Genomic DNA, 25,632 nt, shown 5'->3' with positions numbered 1-25,632 from the left:
GGTACTGCTGACTCTGGCTGGTACTGCTGGTTCTGCTGTGGGTACTGTTGGAACTGTTGGTTTTGGCTGGTACTGTTGGTTCTGGCTGGTACCGCTGTGGGTACTGCTGGTACCGCTGTGGGTACTGCTGGTTCTGGCTGGCTCTGGCTGGTACTGCTGGATCTGGCTGGTACTGCTGTTTGTGCTGCTGGCGGGAAATGCTGGCAAGCAGCGGCGCCGCGCTGGAGGAAGAGCGCATTTGATATCACTCCGCCTGTGACTCACTCAGGCTGTCAGAACGGAAGCCGAAACTATGCAGGAAGCAAGTGCTCCATTCTGACAGATCAGCTGAGAGACACAGACTCAGCTGCACGGGGGGCCGGACCAAATTACCTCAAGGGCCGCATACGGCCCCCGGGCCGTAGGTTCCCCACCCCTGGTCTAATGTCACCAGACGACTTTCTTGTTCCAGCGACAAAATTTAGCATTTTCCCATACAGCCAGTACAGAGAGGATAATAGTGCCCAGAGGGGACTCAGACAGCAATTCAAACCTGACAGAGGTTCTAAATTTGCCATACTCAATGCAAACAAAGTTTTGGATACAGTTTTTAGATACACTTTAAAGTTAATAGGGTTGCAGAATAAACACTGATGTGCATTAATTCCCTTCACAACTTCTGCAGCTTTGGTCTAGAGCAGGGGTTCTTAACCTTGTTGGAGGTACTGAACCCCACCAGTTTCATATGCGCATTCACCGAACCCTTCTTAATTGGAAAAATAAAATATGATTTTTTCAAATTCAAAACATAGGTATATATTTAGGTATATATTTATTCATAGGTGCACAAAATGAACAAAACCATTAAAGAACAAAACCATTAAAGAACAAAACCATTAAGAACATAGAACAAAACCATTAAAACATGATTTTCACACAAAAACAAAAACATAATAATGAATATTTACTGCAAATCAGTGTGACTTCTGCTGTTGTCTTTCAGAGACCAGTTCAGAAATGACCTCCGCTAAACCCACAAGACTGACTCACCGAACCCCTGGGGTTCGATCGAACCCAGGTTAAGAACCACTGGTCTAGAGGAAGGCAAAACAAAAGTGGGGATTTCGATTATTTAAAAAAACCCTTTTTGTGACTGGTTTTCTTGAATGGTACCTTAAGAGTTCATATTTATTAAAAAAACAAGCATGTTGAAGATTGATCTGCAAAACAATCATAACTCTTATTTGAAAATTATATGAGATGAGATAAAAAAAAAAAAAAAACTGTTTAGGTTAAAATGATAAATCACCATATTGTGTTTTGAGTTGTAGTAACAAGGAAAACTTAATTTCTGCCAATTCTGCCCTAAATTCTATGAAGGAATAACATTCATGAATAATATTGCTTTACTTTCTCCTTTTTCCAGTCTTCAATTTGGCAGCAAGATAAATGGAAAAGAAAAGTCACATTCAGACAAGCCTTCACATATACTGTACTTCATCGTAATTATGAACTGTAATTTTGAACCAGGTGAGTAAAAAAAGTAGACCCCAGTGACTTAAAGAAGAAGCTTCATGAACATGAAGATTTTCAGCCTTGGTAGCATTTAGGAAGCCCAGTTCAAAATGTAATTATTTTGAATTGTATGTGGAATAAATGGATGCCATATTTTATGATTAAAAAGTATGAATAGCTATATGGAGCCCTAATCTTACTACAGGATACTTTCAGCTGTAGTCCATGTGGAGCAACACTATATGGCCAAAAGTTAGTCAAATAATGACCATCACATGTAGATAAGCTTGCTGGACATCCATTTCACAACCAAGCGCAACCAAAAATATAGAGTTAAACCTCACGACCCTATGCCGCTATAACCCCACTCTTCTGGGAATGATTTCCACAAAGTTTTGGAAAGTGTTTGTGGGAATTTATACACATGCGGTCAGGTATTTATGCTGGACAAGAAGACCTGGCTCATAATTGGCTTTTTTGCTCATCCCAAAGGGAATTACAGGGGTTGAGGTCAGGGCTCAGTGGAGGCCACTGAAGCGTCTCTACATCCCGCTTGCGACAACATGACTAGGCCTGTTAGAGGTCCAGATCGATCTGTCATGGTGGGCATACACCCAAAGGGGTCTTCAGGGTCTGGGAAACATAGAAATGGACCATAGCCCTGGACCTGTATAGCACCATGCGACTATCTTCACATGTTGCACTTTATGCAATGGTGAGCCATTACCACAGGACACTTTTATGGGTTCAATGCAAACAGATGTGGCTTTGAGTGCATTTGTGACAGTCAGTCATGCACTGACATGGGTCCTTCACGATCTTATGCACTTTCATTTTTTTGTCATTAGACAACTTGTCTCTTTGCAAGCACACTGCTCATTCACGGATTCATTCACAGTGGCTTCACCTTCCAAGGTGCACCTCCCTCCTACTCTTAAGCCCCGTACACACGATCAGATTATCGAACGATCTGTCTTTCGTTTTTGTGGCATGCTAGTCTGATGTGGAAAGTGAAGAGGTTATTTTCATACGAATTTTCGCGTACGACAGAATTCTACTTCAGAAGTGATGTCAGGTGTTGGATTGCTTTGTATGTGTTCTTTCGTCTCTGAGCATGCCTAGTCTTGCTCTTAAGATTTTTTTCTGTCTAAATCTGTACTAATGAGATGAAAATCGGACGTTGTATTACGGACGACAAAAGTTTTATAGCCTGCACATCAGGATTTTCTCAGCAGAAAAGTCGGAGTTTGCTGTCGAAAGCACCATTCTAACAATCCTAAAATAGGCAGATCGGTCGTTGGACGAATTTTCCCTACAGATTTTCTTATCGTGTGTACGGGCCTTTAGGATGCATAGAGTATGACTTCTTGTTAGCCAGCCCTTCCTTGGACCCTGCCTTGGAGGCTTCAGAGTGTAACGCTCCTGCGTTTCTTATATGGTGTGGATTTTCAGCTGCAGAAATAGTTCCACGTCAGTAGTCATGTAAGAGATATGCTGAGATACCATTCCCAACCTCAATGACTCATCATGTGTGGAAGGTCTTATTTCAGCCAGTAAATACACACAATTAGCAAGCTGGTTCCTAGAATGACTTTATGTATGTGGTAACACAATGATGAAGGTTGAGGGATAGGTTGAGTGGAGGTGGTAGGTGATAGACACTTGAAGGTGAGACAGTAGCAGATGGATGCAGGAAGGTTTAGCAATGTTGTATGATAGCAGATGACAGAATAGCAGGTGGACATACAAAAGAGATCAACCCAGTGCAGAAAAGTAGCAGTAGTCTCAAGAGCTAGCAATCTAGTTATGCAGATGTGATAAACAGTCTTTACTATGCAGAGCTAGATAGTGTAAGCTTAGTATAAGTTTATAGAGAATTCCCCTGCGGGGTACTTAGCACTATTAGCGATACAGCCGAAGGGTGGTTCAGGAGAGGCGGATGATCCAGTAGCGGGATACAGGGATCAGCGCGGCGAGGTTCCGTCAGCGAGGTAAGCTTGCAAGCATGGAAGCTTCAAGCAAGGTTAGCATCCAGGTAAGGGTGTTTGAACGAACACATGTGAGTGAGAACCGGCGCTTTAAATAGCCATCTAGTCCGGCGCTGGGTGATGACAGCTCCAGTCTTAAAGGTGTATGCGCACCTTTCCAAAAGTAAATGGTGGGGCGCATACACTTGTGGAAAGTGTAATTTAGGGTACCAAAGGTACCGGAACATTACAATACCCCCCCCTTAAGGCCTGCTCCTGAAGGCCTCTGGAGCTGGTTTGTCTGGGTATCTCGCATGAAAATTGCGGATTAATCTAGGGGCATGTATGTCAGAGGTGTTTAGCCAGGTGTCGTCTTGGGGCCCATAGTTCTTCCATCTAACCAAGTACTGAAGTCTTCTTCTGTAGATACGAGAATCCAGAATCTCTTTTATCTCGTATTCTTCTCCACCTTCAACTTGTACAGGAGGGGGAGGTGGAATATTAGGCCTTATTCCTTGGTCCGGAACATGGGGTTTTAGTAGCGACACATGGAAAATGGGATGGATTTTTAGGTCCATTGGCAATGTAAGCTGCACTGCAGCTTTTCCAATAAGTTTCTTGATTGGGAAAGGTCCCAAGAACAGAGGTCCAAGCTTTTTGCTAGGGATCTTCAGTCTCAAGTTTTTTGTTGAGAGCCAAACGAGGTCCCCGATAGTATACTGTGGAGAAGGTCTTCTACGAAGATCATAGTACTTCTTTTGTTGACTGTGAGCGTGTGCAATGGTAGTATTTAGTAAACCCAGAGAATCCTTTATTTGGGTAAGATAGTCTGAGGCTACTGGGTTATTTGAAGGAAGGATGCGTGGAGGGAGAATAGAGGGATGGAACCCATAGTTCAAGTAGAACGGACTCTGCTTGGTTGTACTGTGAGTTGCGTTGTTGTAGGCAAATTCTGCCAGGGGGAGAAGATCCAACCAATCATCCTGTTGGTAAGAAGTGTAACAACGTAAATACTGCTCGATGCATTGGTTGACTCTCTCAGTCTGTCCGTTGGTCTGCGGATGGTAAGGAGAAGTGAGCTTCCGCTCAATCCGTAGTATGTGACATAGTTCTTGCCAGAATTTAGAAATAAATTGGGATCCACGGTCAGACAGAAGAGTTTTTGGGATACCATGTAATCTGAAGACATGTTTCATCAGGAGTTCTGCCGTTTGTTTGGACGAAGGTAGTCTGCGAATAGCAATGAAATGTGCCATCTTTGTCAGATGGTCCACTGACACCAAGATGGTATTAAATCCTTTGGAAGGAGGCAATTCTACGATGAAGTCCAATGACAAAACCTCCCATGGAGTTTGGGGTATTGGTAGACTGCATAGTAGACCGGATGGTCTCGTAGTGTCAATTTTGGACCTGGCACAGACATTGCATGAAGAGACAAATTTTTGTATAGATGTTTTCATGTCAGGCCACCAGAATTGCAGAGAAATCAAATTGAAAGTCTTTGTCATACCCATATGTCCTGCCATAGGCACATCATGCGATAATTCCAAGATCTTGGTGCGTAGGGTAGGTGGTATGTAAAGTTTGTCGTTGTAGTAGAGGAAACCCTCTGCATCAGTATTTAGTTGTGGTGGGGGTGAATCCAAACTTATACCATGCAGAACCTCTTCCTTCAAGGAACGGACAACTCCAATAATGCGTTTGTGAGGTATTATAGGAAAGGAAGGGATTTCAAAGTAGTTTTCTTCAGTTAGTCGTAATAGTGCATCCACTTTTTTGTTCTTATCTGCAGGTGTGTAGGTCACTAGGAAGTTAAACCTTAGAAAGAATAGTGACCATCGTACCTGTCGATGCGAGAGAGTTTTGCTAGTCTGAAGATATTGGAGGTTTTTATGGTCCGTGTATATAATTATTGGTAATTGGGTGCCTTCGAGTAAATGTCGCCAATTCTCCAGAGCCAATTTTATAGCAAGCAGTTCCTTTTCACCCACGGGGTAATTTATCTCGGGACTGCTCAGGGATTTAGAAAAAAAAGCGACTGGATGAAGTGTGGGTAGGTCGTTGGGAGAGTATTGCTCCTACTGCCATGTTTGACGCATCTACCTCCAGAATGTATTGGAGGGATGGGTCTGGATGGCGTAATATGGGAGCGGAAGTAAACCTTGTCTTTAACAAGTGGAAAGCCTTAGTTGCTTCTTCTGACCATTTAAATGGTATTTTTATGCTAGTGAGCTGTGTGAGGGGTCTCACAATAGCAGAAAAGTTTTTTATGAACTTCCTGTAGAAATTTGAAAATCCCAGGAATCGCTGTAGCGCCTTGCGTGTAGTTGGTGTAGGCCAATCCTGAATGCAGGATATTTTACTCATGTCCATCTCGATTCCTGTTTTGGATATGATGTAGCCTAGAAAGAGTACCTCATCTTTATGGAACAAGCATTTCTTCAGCTTCACATAAAGATTATGTGCAAGCAATCTCGATAATACAAGTCTTACATGTCTTATGTGTTCAGACAGGGTCCGTGAATATATAAGTATATCGTCCAGATATACCACAACACAGACATCTAGTAAGTCTTTAAAAATATCGTTTATAAATCGTTGGAAAACTGCAGGGGCATTGCATAGGCCGAATGGCATCACAAGATATTCGAACAATCCGTATCTAGTTCTGAATGCAGTCTTCCACTCGTGTCCATCACGGATTCGAATGAGATTGTATGCTCCTTTCAGGTCTAATTTTGAAAAATAGGTAGCTCCACGCACCTGCTCAATGAGCTCAGGGATAAGCGGTAGAGGATAGCGATCTTTTATTGTGATAGCATTCAATTTCCTGTAGTCGATGATAGGTCTGAGACTTGAATCTTTATTGCGAACAAAAAAGAGTCCTGCTGCTGTGGAAGAAGTGGAAGGTCTAATAAAACCTTTTTCCAAGTTCTCATCCAAATAGGTTTTGAGATGGGCAAGTTCATCCTGTGAAAGAGGATAAACATGACCGAACGGCAATTTGCTATTTGGGAGTAGATCAATGCTACAATCATAGTCTCGATGAGGAGGTAATGCTTGAGCATTTTTCTCAAGAAAAACCTCAGAAAGATCCTGATAACATAGTGGTGCAATCTCATCTGTCACCACAGACAGAATCTTCCCGGAAAACGGGAGGTTACACGTTTCCTCGCAATAACAAGAAGGGAAGGTCAAGGACCGTTTCTTCCAATCTATGGTTGGTTGGTGTGTGTGCAACCAGGGAAGTCCCAACACAATGGGAAAGTGGGGTGATGGTATTAAATCGAAGGTAGAAGTCTCCCTATGAGACTCGTTAATAGTGACTAGAAGTGCTTGTGTCTGATCGGTGATCGGACCAGAGGATAACGGAACACCGGTAATAAGACTTACTGAGACAGGTTTGAGTTTAGAAATAATAGGAATTTTATTTAAAGCAGCAAAACATATATCCATATAATTTCCACAAGATCCTGTGTCAATCATGGCCTTAGTAGTAATCCTGTTCTGGTCCCACTGTAATGTCAAAAAAACAGAAATGTAGGGGTTAGTGAATGAAGTTGTCAATCCTCCTAGAGAGACATGTGAACACTCACCCTTCATTTTGTTGACTAGGGGACAGACGTTTATCTTGTGATCCGGGGATGCACAGTACAAGCAGAGATTTTCATTCCGTCTTTTGGCTTTTTCCATAGTTGATAGCGGTGGGCGTATGGTTCCTACCTCCATAGGAACGGCCAGACTCCGAGAGGAAACGGATAATGGCATTCCCATCTTTTCAGCCTTTCTTTCTCGTAGTCTTCTATCTATGGTAATACTGAGTTGTATTAATGCATCCAGGGTTTTTGGCAGATCCGCTCGGGCGAGCTCGTCCTTAACGGCTTCTGATAGGCCAAGCCTAAATTGGGTTTTCAGAGATGCATCATTCCATTCTGAATCAAGGGTCCATCTCTTGAACTCTGCGACAAAGTCTTCTACAGGCCTCCTTCCTTGTTTCAAGGATCTTAACTGAAGATCAGCAGTACTCTGCCTATTGGGGTCATCATATAGGCTAGTGAGCTCTGCCAGGAACAAGGCATAGGAGTTGAGAAGCTGGTGGTTTTTCTCAAAAAGAGAATCTGCCCAGGCTCGAGGATCGCTTGATAGGAAAGAAATAATAGTACAAACCTTAATGTGATCAGTAAGGTAGGTACGAGGTTTGAGCAAAAAAAGTAACTCACATGCGTTTTTAAATTCGCGAAATTTTTTGCGATCGCCTGTAAATACCAAAGGGGGATTTATCTTGGCTTCAGGGGACTGAGCAGAGGTAAGTTGTGTCAGTCTAATTACCTGCTGCGACAGAGCCTGATTGTCTTCTTTTAATTCAGCAAGTGCGTGTATTAACGCAGATACTTGCTGTTTTAATTGTGTCACCTGAGTGGTTATTTCTGCTGAATCCATTTTTGGTTCGTTCAATCTGTAACGCTCCTGCGTTTCTTATATGGTGTGGATTTTCAGCTGCAGAAATAGTTCCACGTCAGTAGTCATGTAAGAGATATGCTGAGATACCATTCCCAACCTCAATGACTCATCATGTGTGGAAGGTCTTATTTCAGCCAGTAAATACACACAATTAGCAAGCTGGTTCCTAGAATGACTTTATGTATGTGGTAACACAATGATGAAGGTTGAGGGATAGGTTGAGTGGAGGTGGTAGGTGATAGACACTTGAAGGCGAGACAGTAGCAGATGGATGCAGGAAGGTTTAGCAATGTTGTATGATAGCAGATGACAGAATAGCAGGTGGACATACAAAAGAGATCAACCCAGTGCAGAAAAGTAGCAGTAGTCTCAAGAGCTAGCAATCTAGTTATGCAGATGTGATAAACAGTCTTTACTATGCAGAGCTAGATAGTGTAAGCTTAGTATAAGTTTATAGAGAATTCCCCTGCGGGGTACTTAGCACTATTAGCGATACAGCCGAAGGGTGGTTCAGGAGAGGCGGATGATCCAGTAGCGGGATACAGGGATCAGCGCGGCGAGGTTCCATCAGCGAGGTAAGCTTGCAAGCATGGAAGCTTCAAGCAAGGTTAGCATCCAGGTAAGGGTGTTTGAACGAACACATGTGAGTGAGAACCGGCGCTTTAAATAGCCATCTAGTCCGGCGCTGGGTGATGACAGCTCCAGTCTTAAAGGTGTATGCGCACCTTTCCAAAAGTAAATGGTGGGGCGCATACACTTGTGGAAAGTGTAATTTAGGGTACCAAAGGTACCGGAACATTACACAGAGACAGCCCAGGGAACAATCTGGATCAAAAGCCACTGGTTGCAGGATTGTTCTCCATCCACTAGCGATATCACAATTACCCTAAAGAAAATCACGCCTGTTCTAGGTAGAAACGTGTCGGGGCACAAATTTTGGGCAGTATTGCTGCACTAATTGAGTATACCTGTCCTACCCATTTGTTGTTATGTTGGATGGTTTATGTTTTAAATCTTGTAACTTGAGCTCATATTTTTAAATCCTGTGTGGAACAACCATTTTAACAAATTGTTTAATAAAACAATATTTTTTAATTCAATCTTAGTTTAGTAAAGGTAGATTTTACAGTGTAGACTAGTTACTAGTCTACAGAGTAGACATAGAAAAAGATAATAGACATTAGACAAGAAAATATTTCGAACATACGGTAACGCTTATGTGAAATATACATTAAAAAGAATACCAATAAAATAATTTACCAACAGAGGACAATATGTAGGCTGTGAACGTAGAAGTGCGAAGCATAAATTGCTTTGAGCACCTCTTAGAGAGGGTATAGTACTGTATGAGGGCCATTGATATTGTAAATGTTAGTCCGTATCAGTAAACATCCGATGAGATATGAACAGTGCATGTCAAGTAAAGGAAAAAGTGACATTTGTAGGTACCAGCGAAAAAACAATATTTTTTACAATATATTTGATTGTACAATTTACTTGCTGCTAAAAAACCCTTGGGGGAACTAGCCAAAATTCTTTAGCACAGGATGCTGTGCCTGAACATTAAAGGCCAGCCCCACACAGAGGGGTCTGGATACGGCCTCCAAAGTACATACGAAGGATAACTGATCTGGAAAACTGCTATATAGCCTAGGGCATAAGCAGTTAGAAGTTTCAGAGAAAAAAAAATAAATGTTAAAAAAAGAAAAATAACTCTCCAGAGAAGAACAGGTCCATCATCTAAGGACAGTAGCAAGAAAAAACAAAAAAAAAAAAAAAACTGGAGTCTCCCAGAGTTGGTAGGATCATGTGAGTGCTCTGGGAGGCGGTCCTAGCAAGATTTTTTGCCAGTGTCCACTCACCTGAAGGTAGCAGCATATAACCTATGATCTAAGAATAAAAATCCTGTGTTCTGTACTGTATGATTACCTTTTCACATCAGCCGAATACACACACACACATATATGCAGTCTCTTGATGTGTAGGCCTTCACGCCGAGTGGCTGTATATATGATGCCCGGTGTAAACCACTTAGGCCTCTTTCACACAGCCGCTCCGTATGTCTGTATATCACCCCATCCGTTTGCAGGTGATATACGGACATAATGCATGTCAATGGGATTGCGGATGTCAGCTGATGACCATCCACTGACATCCGATTTGCGTCCTTTCAGTTCTGTTCCGTTTTTTGAAACGGAACAGAACCCTATTTTTCTTCCGTTTAAAAAACTTAACGGATGCAAAATCGGATGTCAGCGGTGTCATCCGCTGACATCCGAAATCCCATAGACATACATTATGTCCGTATATCATCCGCAAACGGATGGGATGATATGCGGACATAACGAGCGGATGACACAAGTGTCATCCGTGTCCATGAAAAAAAAAAAGTGCCGGAGCGGAGAAAAAAAAAACGGAGCGGCCGTGTGAAAGAGGCCTGTCTGTGCTGAGACTGCGCTCCCAGCAAGGAAGCCGGATACCGCAAAGCTCCCAAAGCATACTAGCGATTGGGAACTTTTCGATCATGTAACAGCTGTAGTCAATCACAGCGATGACACGTGAACCGAATGCCCGCCTCCCGACGTTTAGAACCCCTAAAGGGCTGGGAGGCGGCAGACAGAAAGGGGTAAGAGAACACTCTACTTACTTGCAGCAACATTCATTCAAATCTTTTAAGGGCAAATGCTGGACACTTTGAACTGGAGAAGTTTTGGCCCTTCCCCTCCTTCTCACACACATTCTTGGTGGCCAGGGAGGCCACCAAGAATAGTGGATTATATGGGGGTGGGAGTAAGTGGGCTTTACCCACTCAGAACAGCCAGGCATTCTGCCATAGTGGATGTGAATGAGAGGTTAAGCAGCTACGTGCAGGCTTATCTGAGTGCTTGCTTGCAGCTTTTTTTTTTTTTTTAATCTAACTCACTTAAAGAGAATGTGACTCTTTTTTCACATATTGTGGTGTGAAAATACAGGAAGACAGGAAAAAGGAGAAAGCAAAGCAATCTTAGGGTCCATTTGTACTTTACGGAATTTTATGATGAATGGATGAATGAAAAAACAGTTATTCCTCAATAGAATTAAGCCTGAGGACAGAGCCGGCAGATGAGATTGTTTTCTTTTTAACACAACACAAAATACAATATGGTTATTTATCATTTTAATCTAAACTGTTTTACTACAGCATCTGTGCATATTTTCTAAGCACTTACGAAAATGCAAATTCCTTGACAGTTCACTAATTTCTTAAAGTTTTGCAATCACACACCAAAATCTCTGTTAAGCTCTCTTGTCGTGGTTTCTACAGATTGATCCCGTCTACTGGGAGTAGTCAGGTTATCAAGGCTGGGTTCAAACCCCCAGATCAGTTCCCAGACAATGCAAATTGTGAAATAGTACAGGAATCGGATCGCATGGGTGTTCACATGGGTGATCTGATTCCCATGCGGACCAAAAAAAGGGTCCTGTACCAATGGTTCTGAATGCGATGCAAATTCAGCCATACAAACTGTATGGTTGAATTTGCATTGCAAGACATTGCATGTGATCTGCACAGCAATGCAGTGTGAATCACATGCGATGTCTGTGTTCGAATCAGTGTGAACTTAGCCTAAAGCTGGTCACACACTGGTAGATGTTTTTATGAATAATTGTATGCAAATTTACATGAGTTCATTCCACGACATGTCAAACGTCATTCGAAAGTACTGCACAAAATGCTTGCCTTTAACATTCAAGCTTGGAGTGAATGGACTTTCCCCAAAGAAAACCACATTCACTGTTATGCCTCGAACAAATGATCAGATAATTGTATGAAAAAAAAAATTGCTTTTGAATAGATCGCACTATAATCTGATCGTTAGTACACAGCTTTCGACAGCCGATCGTAACATTTCCGCAAAACAATTGGTGCTTGACCAAAACAGACCTGCGCGAATGGAGTGATATTTGACAACACAATAATTAAATAAATATTTAAATAAATATATGTGAATGTATAAATTATTAATTAATATGAATTAATAAATAAAAAACTTATGGGAATTGCTTCCACACTGCGAGCCGCAATAATAAACGTAAAAACGTGAACTGTGATAAACAAAGGGTGAAAATTGCGCTTAGCAGTCACTAGAAAAGTGCTTTAGTGCATAAATATTAAATTGCAATGTACAGCAAATTATTATACACAATAAATGCTATTAGATAAACAATGGTGACTCATGTGGTTCAAAAATGTCCTTAAAGTGCTCAGTGCAAAATATGTCTTCAGGAGCAAAATTGGACTCAATGGGAACCTTCACCAAACACCTCCACCCAGTGGTAAGACAATATACCTCTTACCAGACAACGATGACCCCTTGATTATAGGGGGTCAAAACCGGCATTGATCTCCACATAGGCTCAAAATGGTCCTCAGCGCTGTCTCTGCTTAAAGGATATTGGCCCAGATGCCTTAGAGAAGCTCCGGATCTCCGAGCATCAAAATGTAAAAAGAACAAAGGAAAACTCCAATGGTGTAATAACGTCACATACTAGGGTTTAATGAAAGAATTGCACTTACATCAAAGCAGTTGGTATAACGCCTGGAAGTACAATACAGCTGATCGGGTGGATGGGACGCCGCTTGCGCATCTGCGCGCCACCTCACCGGAACTCTACAGTCTCACGTGTCCCGACGCACGTTTCGTCAGCCGCGCTGACGTCATCAGGGGATCGTAACATTTCGTCCAACAAAATCCAAACGGACAAACACAAAAACATTTGTCGTACGATAGCCTAGCGAACGACAATCGTTTAATCAGTACAATATACATTCACTAAAATTCGATAAACAAAGACCACACATGATCAGAAACACAAAAATAACCCAGAAAAAGCTTGGCTGCCATTGTTTTTGTTTTGCACTACGATACCTAGCTATGCAACCAGAAAACTTTTGCAGAATTGTACGAAAAAAAATCATGCATTTTAGGGCTGAACGATAGTCGATATGATATCGACTATCGTTCTGCGGGCATGGGCGATATTCATATCGCCGAAGACACGATATTTAGCATTAGGCAAGGGGCATGGCCGGAAGACGTGCGGGACAGACGCAGCTTGTGAGAGCTCCGATACCGCCGTACAGAATCCTCAGCAATCCTCCTAAATCTCCCCTATTCAGGGAGAAAAAACAGCTTGGGGAGACCCATCAAGGCACCAGAGACCAATACTGCCCAGTATTGCGGAGGAAAGACTCCATTCTGAGGAGCGCAGAGTTGAGGCCTACACAGGCACAGAAGCCGCGGCCTTGCCTAGATCGGAGCGGAATCGCGCGCTCGTGGTTCCTGGTAAGGCCTACTTACTCCGCACTCATTCGGGACTTGCCTCCATCCCCCGGGTGCCCCCAAAGCCATACACAGACCTCCTAATCTTCACAAAAAGGACCCCAGTGTACTCATATCCCTCAGCAAGCTGTGCTTGGCTGCACAGGGGGACACAGATCCACAGCAGACTGCAACTCTCTCACCTTGTTCAGCAATCCCCCTTGCATAGAACTCTTAGCAGCCGCTCTACAGCATTAGGCAGGGAGAAGTCGGGACTCCGGGTTACTCTGCCTAATCCACACTGTCAGTGTCTTCTGCATTCCACCCAGTTAAATATCACGATACAGTGGGTACGGAAAGTATTCAGACCCCCTTAAATTTTTCACTCTTTGTTATATTGCAGCCATTTGCTAAAATCATTTAAGTTCATTCTTCTTCCACATGAATGTACACATAGCACCCCATACTGACAGAAAAACACAGAATTGTTGACATTGTTGCAGATTTATTAAAAAAGAAAAACTGAAATATCACATGGTCCTAAGTATTCAGACCCTTTGCTCAGTATTTAGTAGAAGCCCCCTTTTGATCTAATACAGCCAGGAGTCTTTTTGGGAAAGATGCAACAAGTCTTTCACACCTGGATTTGGAGATCCTCTGCCATTCCTCCTTGCAGATCCTCTCCAGTTCTGTCAGGTTGGATGGTAAACGTTGGTGGACAGCCATTTTTAGGTCTCTCCAGAGATGCTCAATTGGGTTTAAGTCAGGGCTCTGGCTGGGCCATTCAAGAACAGTCACGGAGTTGTTGTGAAGCCACTCCTTCGTTATTTTAGCTGTGTGCTTAGGGTCATTGTCTTGTTGGAAGGTAAACCTTCGGCCCAGTCTGAGGTCCAGAGCACTCTGGAGAAGGTTTTTGTCCAGGATATCCCTATACTTGGCCGCATTCATCTTTCCCTCGATTGCAACCAGTCGTCCTGTCCCTGCAGCTGAAAAACACCCCCACAGCATGATGCTGCCACCACCATGCTTCACTGTTGGGACTGTATTGGACAGGTGATGAGCAGTGCCTGGTTTTCTCCACACATACCTCTTAGAATTAAGGCCAAAAAGTTCTATTTTGGTCTCATCAGACCAGAGAATCTTATTTCTCACCATCTTGGAGTCCTTCAGGTGTTTTTTTAGCAAACTCCATGCGGGCTTTCATGTGTCTTACACTGAGGAGAGGCTTCCATCGGGCCACTCTGCCATAAAGCCCCGACTGGTGGAGAGCTGCAGTGATGGTTGACTTTCTACAACTTTCTCCCATCTCCTGATTGCATCTCTGGAGCTCAGCCACAGTGATCTTTGGGTTCTTCTTTACCTCTCTCACCAAGGCTCTTCTCCCCCGATAGCTCAGTTTGGCCGGACGGCCAGCTCTCTAGGAAGGGTTCTGGTCGTCCCAAACGTCTTCCATTTGAGGATTATGGAGGCCACTGTGCTCTTAGGAACCTTAAGTGCAGCAGAAATCTTTTTGTAACCTTGGCCAGATCTGTGCCTTGCCACAATTCTGTCTCTGCACTCTTCAGGCAGTTCCTTTGACCTCATGATTCTCATTTGCTCTGACATGCATTGTGATCTGGAAGGTCTTATATAGACAGGTGTGTGGCTTTCCTAATCAAGTCCAATCAGTATAATCAAACACAGCTGGTGTCAGGTAACTAGCCGCATGAATACGCACGCACGTATTGCAAACGCACGTCCGCTAGGGCGAAGACGTGTGCGTGCTGGCCCACAAAGTGGATGTCCAATCCCAGCACCCTCTGGCCTTTAAAAGGATATCTGTGGCACATGAACATTGCTGACTGGTCTTCAGCTTCCTGTTTCCTGTTTCCTGCTTCCTGTGTTTGCTGCTGCTTCTGATCACCTGTTGACAACCCGGCTTGTTCTTGGATTCCTCTTGTCTCGCTCCCAGCTCTGACCTCGGATTGTTCACGGATCTTCTCTTGTCATCTGCCCTGTGTATGACCCCGGCTTGCCTAACCACGACTCTGCTATCTGATCTGCTGACCTCTGGCTTACTGACCTCTGCTTCTGTCCCTGACTACGCCTTTGGCTGTGCCTTGTCTGCTGTGATCTGCCTTGGTGCCCACCTGCTGTACCCAGCCTGCAGAACCTGCTTCCAGTACTTACCTGTTGATCCTGCCAGCTGCACTCTTCATTACAAACTACTTCCAGCCGTGTGCAGTCTGCAACTTCCACAGCACTCCTGGGTCCTAGTGCTCACCTCCTCTGGTGTTCACCTGCAGAGATATATTCCTACCATCAACCCTCATCTGGGGCACAGCTGGCAATCCCTGCTACTTTGGGCTTCGTGCTTTCTGTTACCACCTTCAGGGACACCAAGCACTCAGCCGCAAGGAGAGCCCTCTCGGCATTTCGGCTTCAGGACCAGGTACGTGACAGTACCAGTCAGCCATAAAATGTCTGAAGCCGACAGAGGTGCGTCTCCGCTAGAGGCTTTGTGCCAACAAGTTACAGCCCTCACACAAGCCGTACAGAATTTACAAGAAGGCTATATGCAACTAGAAGGTCGCCTGCACAGCATACCCTCTGTGTCCTTTTCTGCTTGCCAGAATACCGCACATGAGGTCTCTGCTCCAACCTCTGCGGTTTTTGAACGCACCGCTGTCATACCCACAGTAGTGGTACATCCACCTGAACCAAGGGTCCCCATACCCGAACGTTTCTCCGGGGACCGAAGAAAATTCAGAGCGTTTAAAAATGCTTGTCAGTTATACCTAGCTCTGCAGCCACGGACTTTCTCCCTTGAAACTGTCAAAGTCGGTTTCATCATCTCCTTGCTGACAGAAGAACCTCAATCCTGGGCCCATCATCTTATGGAACAAAGTAACCCAGTCCTAGACTCAGTTTCAGCCTTTTTTGAAGCCATGGCACAGCTGTATGATGACCCCCAGCGAATGGCTTCGGCCGAAGCGGCCCTGCACACACTCCAGCAAGGGAATCGGCCTGTAGAGGACTATACGGTTGAATTCCGCAAATGGTCAGCAGATACAGACTGGAATGAAGCCGCACTCAAGTACCAGTTCCGGCTTGGTCTGTCCGAGGTGCTCAAAGATGAACTGGCCCGGGTGGAAGCTCCCACTACCCTTGAACGCCTTATACAGTTGGCTATACAGCTTGACCGCCGATTATGGGAGCGGCGCTTTGAACGGACTCAATCTTACAAACCTCCAGTAACCACCACTACACCCATGCAATTCGGCCTGTTGCGGCCTTCCCTGACCCCTGAAGAGAGGACCCGCCGGCGGCAAGCCAACCTTTGTCTATACTGTGGCGGTACAGGACATTTCCTTTGAAACTGCCCTGTGAGACCCAGTAAGTTCCTGTCCTCTCGTCCCACATATGCCTCGGTCGCTGGATCCTCCCCCGCTCATATCATCTTGCCTGTCTCACTGCAAGTGGCAGAAGGGGAAGTCAAATTCCGAGCCATTGTTGATTCAGGCGCCTGCAGTTGTTTTCTGGATCTTACATTAGCTAAGAAATTACAGATTCCACTTAGACCTAAAAGACTGAGTCTTACTGTTCACCTGGAAGACGGCACCATTCCCAAGTCGGGGCCCATTACCCAAGAGACTGAACCAATTCTAACGATTACTGACTCTGGACATCAAGAGTTCCTATGTTTCGATGTCCTCTACTCTCCCTTGTTTCCGGTAATACTCGGCCTTCCCTGGTTGAGGGCCCATAATCCCAAGATTGACTGGTCTAAAGGGGAGATCATGTTCCCTTCAGCCTACTGCCAGCAGTATTGTTTCGCTCCTGAACCATTGGACTCTCCCAGCTGCCTGACTGTTCAGGCAGTTTTAGATATCGGTCAGTATGTGCCTACTAGCTATCATGACTTCCTGGATGTGTTCGATAAGAAGAAAGCTGATGTGTTGCCACCTCATCGCTCTTATGACTGTCCTATTGAACTACTTCCAGGTGCAGAAATTCCTTTTGGTCGGATTTTTCCATTATCAGAAATAGAGCTGGAGGCTCTACAACTCTACATAAACGAGAATCTGGAAAAAGGATTTATCCGTCCATCCTCTTCCCCTGCAGGAGCAGGAATCTTCTTTGTTCAAAAGAAGGATCATACACTCAGACCTTGTGTAGATTACAGGGAATTAAATAAAATTACGATCAAGAACCGCTACCCGCTACCTCTCATACCAGAACTGTTTCAACGATTTCGAGCTGCTCGAGTTTTCACTAAACTGGATCTACGAGGTGCATACAATTTAGTCCGAATTAGAGAAGGCAACGAGTGGAAAACGGCCTTCCGAACCCGTTTCGGACATTTTGAATACCTTGTGATGCCTTTTGGACTTTGCAATGCCCCAGCCACTTTCCAACACCTTGTAAATGACACCTTTAGAGAATTTCTGGATTACTTCCTTAAAGTCTATCTTGATGATATTCTCATTTTCTCTGCATCTCTTGAATTGCATCGTGTGCACGTAAAGAAAGTCTTGTCTACCCTCAGGAAACATGGACTCTACGCCAAGGCAGAGAAATGCGAATTTGAGAGACAAACCATCCAGTTCCTAGGATTGATCATATCCACTGATGGTATCGCTATGGACCCCCAAAAGGTGTCTTCCATCCTGGAATGGCCTGCCCCAGTGGATAAAAAAGGAATCCAAAGATTTGTGGGGTTCGCCAACTTTTACAGGAGATTTATTAAAGGGTTCTCATCCATTATTGCTCCCATTACCCAGCTCACACGTCAACATTCCCGATTCCAGTGGTCCCAGGAAGCCCAGGCGGCCTTCAATAAACTGAAAGCTCTTTTCACCTCCGCTCCAATACTTCGGCACCCAGACCCTGCTCTGCCTTACGTCTTGGAGGTTGATGCCTCCGAGGTCGCCACTGGGGCAATCTTGTCACAACGTATGGGGCCTAATGCCTTGCTCCATCCGGTAGCTTTTTTTTCTCGGAAGCTGAGTCAAGCAGAAAGGAATTATGATGTCGGTGATCGGGAGCTACTGGCTATCAAAACAGCCTTAGAAGAATGGCGATATCTTTTGGAAGGAGCTGTCCATCCAGTGATGATATTTACAGATCACAAGAATCTGGAATATCTTAGGACTGCTAAACGCCTTAGGCCTCGGCAAGCACGGTGGGCTTTGTTCTTCTCCCGATTTAATTTTCATATCACCTACAGGCCAGGGTCAAAAAACGGCAAGGCCGATGCACTTTCACGAATGTTTCCAGAGACCCCTGAAGTAGCCTCCTCCAGTACCATCCTTTCACCACAAAACTTTTTGTTGTTGCAACCTGATTTAAAATCAGCCATCCAGCAAGCTTCCACTCAGTGTCCGGAGTCTGAAGTTCGTTCCTTGAAAAAACAAGACAATTTTTTCTGGCAAAATAACAAGATCTTCGTTCCACAAGAAGCAAGGACCCTAGTCCTGAAGGCATGTAATGACCATCAATTAGCGGGTCATTTCGGGGTACACAAGACCATTGAGCTCATTCAACGATCTTTTTGGTGGTCAGGCCTGAGTCAGGACTGTAAGGATTATGTTGGCTCCTGTACTACGTGCCTTTGTAATAAGGGAAGTAACACCAGAGCCTGGGGCCTACTAAGGCCGTTACCAATTCCTGATTTGCCCTGGAAGATGTTGTCAATGGACTTTATAGTGGACCTGCCTCCGGCTGAGGGATTCACATCCATCTTTGTAGTCATTGATCGATTATCTAAGATGTCGCATTTTGTGCCTATGGTGGGCACACCTTCAGCCACAGACACGGCTCAGGCTTTTATTAAAGAAGTAGTGAGACTTCACGGCTTGCCCAAAAGCATTGTATCAGACAGAGGCGTGCAATTTACCTCCAAATTCTGGAGAACCCTTTGCAAAGCTTTAAATATTGATGTCTGCTTGTCCTCAGCCTACCACCCACAAAGCAATGGTCAGACAGAGAGGACCAACCAGACCTTAGAGCAGTATCTTCGGTGTTTCTCCACCTTTTCACAGGACAACTGGGTATCTCTGCTCCCCTGTGCTGAATTTGCCTACAATAACTCAGTGCACGCAGCCACCAACCAAACCCCATTCTGGGCTAACTATGGCTTTCATCCATGCTTTTTTTCCAGATTCTCTGCCAGAAATTGATGTGCCCGCAGTACAAGATATATTAACCTCCATCTTTACGAATTACCAGACCCTGCAGGAGGCAATACAAAAGGCCCAGGATGACTATAAAAGGAATTATGATAAGAAGAGAAGGGAGAACCCGGCCTTCAAGGTTGGTGACAGAGTGTGGCTGTCTACAGCCAACCTAAAACTCCCCTGTCCTTCTCGTAAGCTGGGACCAAGGTTCATCGGACCTTTCGTAATTAAAAGAATCATCAATCCTGTGGCTTTCGAACTTTCTCTTCCACAATCTTACAAAATTCACCCAGTCTTCCATGTGTCTCTTCTTAAACCTGCTGTTCCAGATCGTTTCCCAGGAAGGGAGAACCCACCGCCACCTCCAATTACTATTGGCGAGGAAACTGAATTTGAGGTGGAAGCAATACTGGATTGCAGAAAGCGAGGAAGACATATTCAGTATCTTGTTAAGTGGAAGGGATATCAACCTGAAGAAAATTCATGGGAGCCTGAGGTAGATATTCATGCCCCCAGGTTACTGCAAGAATTCTTCAACAGAAACCCTGAGAAGGTGTCACGTTTGGGCATCCGGAGGCTGCCCATATGGGGGGGCACTGTCAGGGAACAAGCCGCATGAATACGCACGCACGTATTGCAAACGCACGTCCGCTAGGGCGAAGACGTGTGCGTGCTGGCCCACAAAGTGGATGTCCAATCCCAGCACCCTCTGGCCTTTAAAAGGATATCTGTGGCACATGAACATTGCTGACTGGTCTTCAGCTTCCTGTTTCCTGCTTCCTGTGTTTGCTGCTGCTTCTGATCACCTGTTGACAAGCTTGTTCTTGGATTCCTCTTGTCTCGCTCCCAGCTCTGACCTCGGATTGTTCACGGATCTTCTCTTGTCATCTGCCCTGTGTATGACCCCGGCTTGCCTAACCACGACTCTGCTATCTGATCTGCTGACCTCTGGCTTACTGACCTCTGCTTCTGTCCCTGACTACGCCTTTGGCTGTGCCTTGTCTGCTGTGATCTGCCTTGGTGCCCACCTGCTGTACCCAGCCTGCAGAACCTGCTTCCAGTACTTACCTGTTGATCCTGCCAGCTGCACTCTTCATTACAAACTACTTCCAGCCGTGTGCAGTCTGCAACTTCCACAGCACTCCTGGGTCCTAGTGCTCACCTCCTCTGGTGTTCACCTGCAGAGATATATTCCTACCATCAACCCTCATCTGGGGCACAGCTGGCAATCCCTGCTACTTTGGGCTTCGTGCTTCCTGTTACCACCTTCAGGGACACCAAGCACTCAGTCGCAAGGAGAGCCCTCTCGGCATTTCGGCTTCAGGACCAGGTACGTGACAGCTGGACTCAAATGAAGGTGTAGAACCATCTCAAGGATGATCAGAAGAAATGGAAAGCACCTGAGTTAAATATATGAGTGTCACAGCAAAGGGTCTGAATACTTAGGACCATGTGATATTTCAGTTTTTCTTTTTTAATAAATCTGCAACAATGTCAACAATTCTGTGTTTTTCTGTAAGTATGGGGTGCTATGTGTACATTCATGAGGAAGAAGAATGAACTTAAATGATTTTAGCAAATGGCTGCAATATAACAAAGAGTGAAAAATTTAAGGGGGTCTGAATACTTTCTGTACCCACTGTATATATCGTTGAAAAACTAATATCGCAATGTACTTTTTTTCCCAATATCGTGCAGCCCTAATACATTTAGTACGCATTGTTGAATTCGATACTAGTATCATGCAACAAAAAGCAAACTATAAGTCGTCCGATTATCTGATCATGTGTACGAGGCATTACAAATTAATTTGCCAAGAAAAATGTTCGACCCTGCTCCTTTGAATTTTCTCATCACCGCAATGAAAACGAAAGTCGATTTGACCCCACTAACAATTAGAAAATCAAACACATTCCTAAAACGAAAATCTTTGAACAAAATTCTGCCAAGTGTCTGCCCAGCTTAAATTGGTTCAAAGACGTTTTACCGTAAAGATAAACTGCAGTGTGCTCGCATAATTTGTAATAAAAACATCTTTGCCATTCTGACGCTTCCCTCCAACCACTTTGCATATTATTTTATATATACTGTGATTTTGTACTTGCCAAATATGCTGCAGAAATCTCCCTCCACTAAGTCTGGCCGCAGCCATTTTAGCTGTGGGCAGCTGAAGCTGCTTCCTGTTCGCTTCCTGGATTTACACAGATAGAGTCACATAGAGGCACACAGACACACACTATATTATATATACAGTATCTCACAAAAGTGAGGACACCCTCACATTTTTGTAAATATTTTATTATATCTTTTCATGTGACAACACTGAAGAAATTACACTTTGCTACAATGTAAAGTAGTGAGTGTACAGCTTGTATAACAGTGTACATTTGCTGTTCCCTCAAAATAACTCAACACACAGTCTAATCCGCTGGCAACAAAAGTGAGTACACCCCTCCGATAAAATGTCCAAATTGTGCCCAATTAGCCATTTTCCCTCCCTGGTGTCATGGGACTCGTTAGTGTTACAAGGTCTCAGGTGTGAATGGAGAGCAAGTGTGTTAAATTTGGTGTTGTCACTCTCACTCTCTCATACTGGTCACTAGAAGTTCAACATGGCACCTCACGGCAAAGAACGCTCTGAGGATCTGAAAAAAAGAATTGTTGCTCTACATAAAGATGGCCTAGGTTATAAGATTGCCAAGACCCTGAAACTGAGCTGCAGCACAGTGGCCAAGACCATACAGCGGTTTAACAGGACAGGTTACCCTCAGAACAGGCCTCGCCATGGTCGACCAAAGGAGTTGAGTGCATATGCTCAGAGTCAGATCCAGAGGTTGTCTTTGGAAAATAGATGCACGAGTGCTGACAGCATTGCTGCAGAGGTTGAAGGGGTGGGGGGTCAGCCTGTCAGTGCACAGACCATACACCGCACACTACATCACATTGGTCTGCATGGCTGTCGTCCCAGAAGGAAGTCTCTTCTAAAGATGATGCACAAGAAAGCCGCAAACAGTTTGCTGAAGACAAGCAGACTAAGGACATGGATTACTGGAACAATTTCCTGTGATCTGATGAGACCAAGATAAACGTATTTGGTTCATATGGTGTCAAGCGTGTGTGGCAGCAACCAGGTGAGGAGTACAAAGACATGTGTGTCTTACCTACAGTCAAACATGGGGGTGGGAGTGTCATGGTCTGGGGCTGCATGAGTGCTGCCGGCACTGGGGAGCTACAGTTCATTGAGGGAACCATGAATGCCAACATATATTGTGACATACTGAAGCAGAGCATGATCCCCTCCCTTCAGAGACTAGGTCACAGGGCAGTATTCCAACATGATAACGACCCCATATATACCTCCAAGACGACCACTGCCTTGCTAAAGAAGCTGAGGGTAAAGGTGATGGACTGACCAAGCATGTCTCCAGACCTAAACCCTATTGAACATCTGTGGGGCATCCTCAAACGGAAGGTGGAGGAGAGCAAAGTCTCTAACATCCACCAGCTCCACGATGTCCTCATGGAGGAGTGAAAGAGGACTCCAATGGCAACCTGTGAAACTCTGGTGAACTCCATGCCCAAGAGGGTTAAGGCAGTGCTGGAAAATATTGGTGGCCACACAAAATATTGACACTTTGTGCCCAATTTGGACATTTCCACTTACGGGTGTACTCACTTTTGTTGCCAGCGGTTTAGACATTATTGGCTGTGTGTTGAATTATTTTTAGGGGACAGCTAATTTACACTGTTATACGAGCTGTACACTCACTACTTTACATTGTAGCAAAGTGTCATTTCTTCAGTGTTGTCACATGAAAAGATATAATAAAATATTTACAAAAATGTGAGGGGTGTACTCACGTTTGTGAGATACTGTGTGTGTGTACACATACATATACAGCTGCAAGAAAAAGTATGTGAAACTTTTGGAATGATATGGACTTCTGAACAAATTGGTCATAAAATGTGATCTGATCATCATCTAAGTCACAACAATAGACAAAATAACAAAAGAATGAAATGTTGCCATGTTTTTTTATTGAACACACCATATAAACATTCACAGTGCAGGTGGAAAAAGTATGTGAACCCTTGAATTTAATAACTGGTTGAACCTCCTTTGGCAGCAATAACTTCAACCAAACGTTTCCTGTAGTTGCAGATCAGACGTGCACAACGGTCAGGAGTAATTCTTGACCATTCCTCTTTACAGAACTGTTTTAGTTCAGCAATATTCTTGGGATGTCTGGTGTGAATCGCTTTCTTGAGGTCATGCCACAGCATCTCAGTCGGGTTGAGGTCAGGACTCCGACTGGGCCACTTCAGAAGGCGTATTTTCTTCTGTTTAAGCCATTCTGTTGTTGATTTACTTCTATGCTTTGGGTCATTGTCCTGTTGCAACACCTATCTTCTGTTGCGCTTCAGCTGGTAGACAGATGGCCTTAAGTTCTCCTGCAAAATGTCTTGATAAACTTGGGAATTAATTTTTCCTTCGATGATAGCAATCCGTCCAGGCCCTAAAGCAGCAAAGCAGCCCCAAACCATGATGTCCTCCCCACCATACTTCACAGCTGGGATGAGGTTTTGATGTTGGTGTGCTGTGCCTCTTTTTTGCCACAAATAGCGTTGTGTGTTTCTTCCAAACAACTCAACTTTGGTTTCCTCTGTCCACAGAATATTTTGCCAGTACTGCTGTGGAACATCCAGGTGCTCTTGTGCAAACTGTAAACGTGCTGCAATGTTTTGTTTGGACAGCAGTGGCTTCCTCTGTGGTATCCTCCCATGAAATCCATTCTTGTTTAGTGTTTTACGTATTGTAGATTCGCTAATAGGGATGTTAGCATTTGCCAGTGACTTTTGTAAGTCTTTAGCTGACACTCTAGGATTTTTCTTCACCTCATTGAGTAGTCTGCGCTGTGCTCTTGCAGTCATCTTTACAGGACGGCCACTCCTAGGGAGAGTAGCAGTGCTGAACTTTCTCCATTCATAGACAATTTGTCTTACCGTGGACTAATGAACAGCAAGGCTTTTGGAGATACTTTTATAACCCTTTCCAGCTTTATGCAAGTCAACAATTCTTAATCGTAGGTCTTCTGAGAGCTCTTTTGTGCGAGGCATCATTCACATCAGGTAATGCTTCTTGTGAAAAGCAAACCCAGAACTGGTGTGTGTTTTTTATAGGGCAGGGCAGCTGTAACCAACACCTCCAATCTCATCTCATTGATTGGACTCCAGTTGGCTGACATCTCACTCCAATAAGCTCTTGGAGATGTCATTAGCCTAGGGGTTCACATACTTTTTCCACCTGCACTGTGAATGTTTATATGGTGTGTTCAATAAAAACATGGCAACATTTCATTCTTTGTGTGTTATTAGTTTAAGCAGACTGTGACAGTCTATTGTTGTGACTTAGATGATGATCAGATCACATTTTATGACCAGTTTGTGCAGAAATCCATATCATTCCAAAGGGTTCACATACTTTTTCTTGCAGCTATATACATATATATATATAATATATATATATATATATATATATATATATATATATATATATATATATATATATATATATATATATACACACACACACATACACCAATAACAAATAAAATGGTCCCTGCCCCCGCCTATAACTGTGGCCTTCTTTAAGGAGGGTTGGGCCACCTCCAGGCCCATCTGCCCCCTATCTCTAACCATTAGAATGCATGTGCTCTCACTGTGGAGACTTTCATAGATTTAAAGGCGTTAGGACTGCAGGTAATACAGGGTGCTGTGAAGTGGCCCTGCAGCTTACGCATGCGTTTGCAAATGTTTTTTTTAATGCATTATGTTAGACAAGTTCATTTGGTTGGTAAGCAAACTGGTTGGTGAGATGAGCTGGGAATTTTTCTGGTTTTGTCATACATACAGACAGACATATATATATATATATATATATATATATATATACACACACACACACATACACACACACACACATACACACACACAGACACACACACAGACACACACACAGACACACACCACTGCATGCCTGCACATTTCTCCTCTCTCAATGAGAACTCATGGATCTCTGATGTCTCCTGTTATCTCCACCCTCATCCAGCCCCCTCCAGCTCTGTAGCTTTCCTATGACTCATCCCCCCTTCCTTGCTGGCAAACTCTCACGAGAGTGAGAGAGAGAGAGCTTTGCATGATGTCATTAGCCTAGGCTAATTACCAGACAAGAATGAGGATGTGGGCTGT

This window comes from Pelophylax lessonae (assembly GCF_965119305.1).
Source record: "Pelophylax lessonae genome assembly, chromosome: 4".
Taxonomy (NCBI): domain Eukaryota; kingdom Metazoa; phylum Chordata; class Amphibia; order Anura; family Ranidae; genus Pelophylax; species Pelophylax lessonae.
This window is presented reverse-complemented; position numbering follows the sequence as displayed.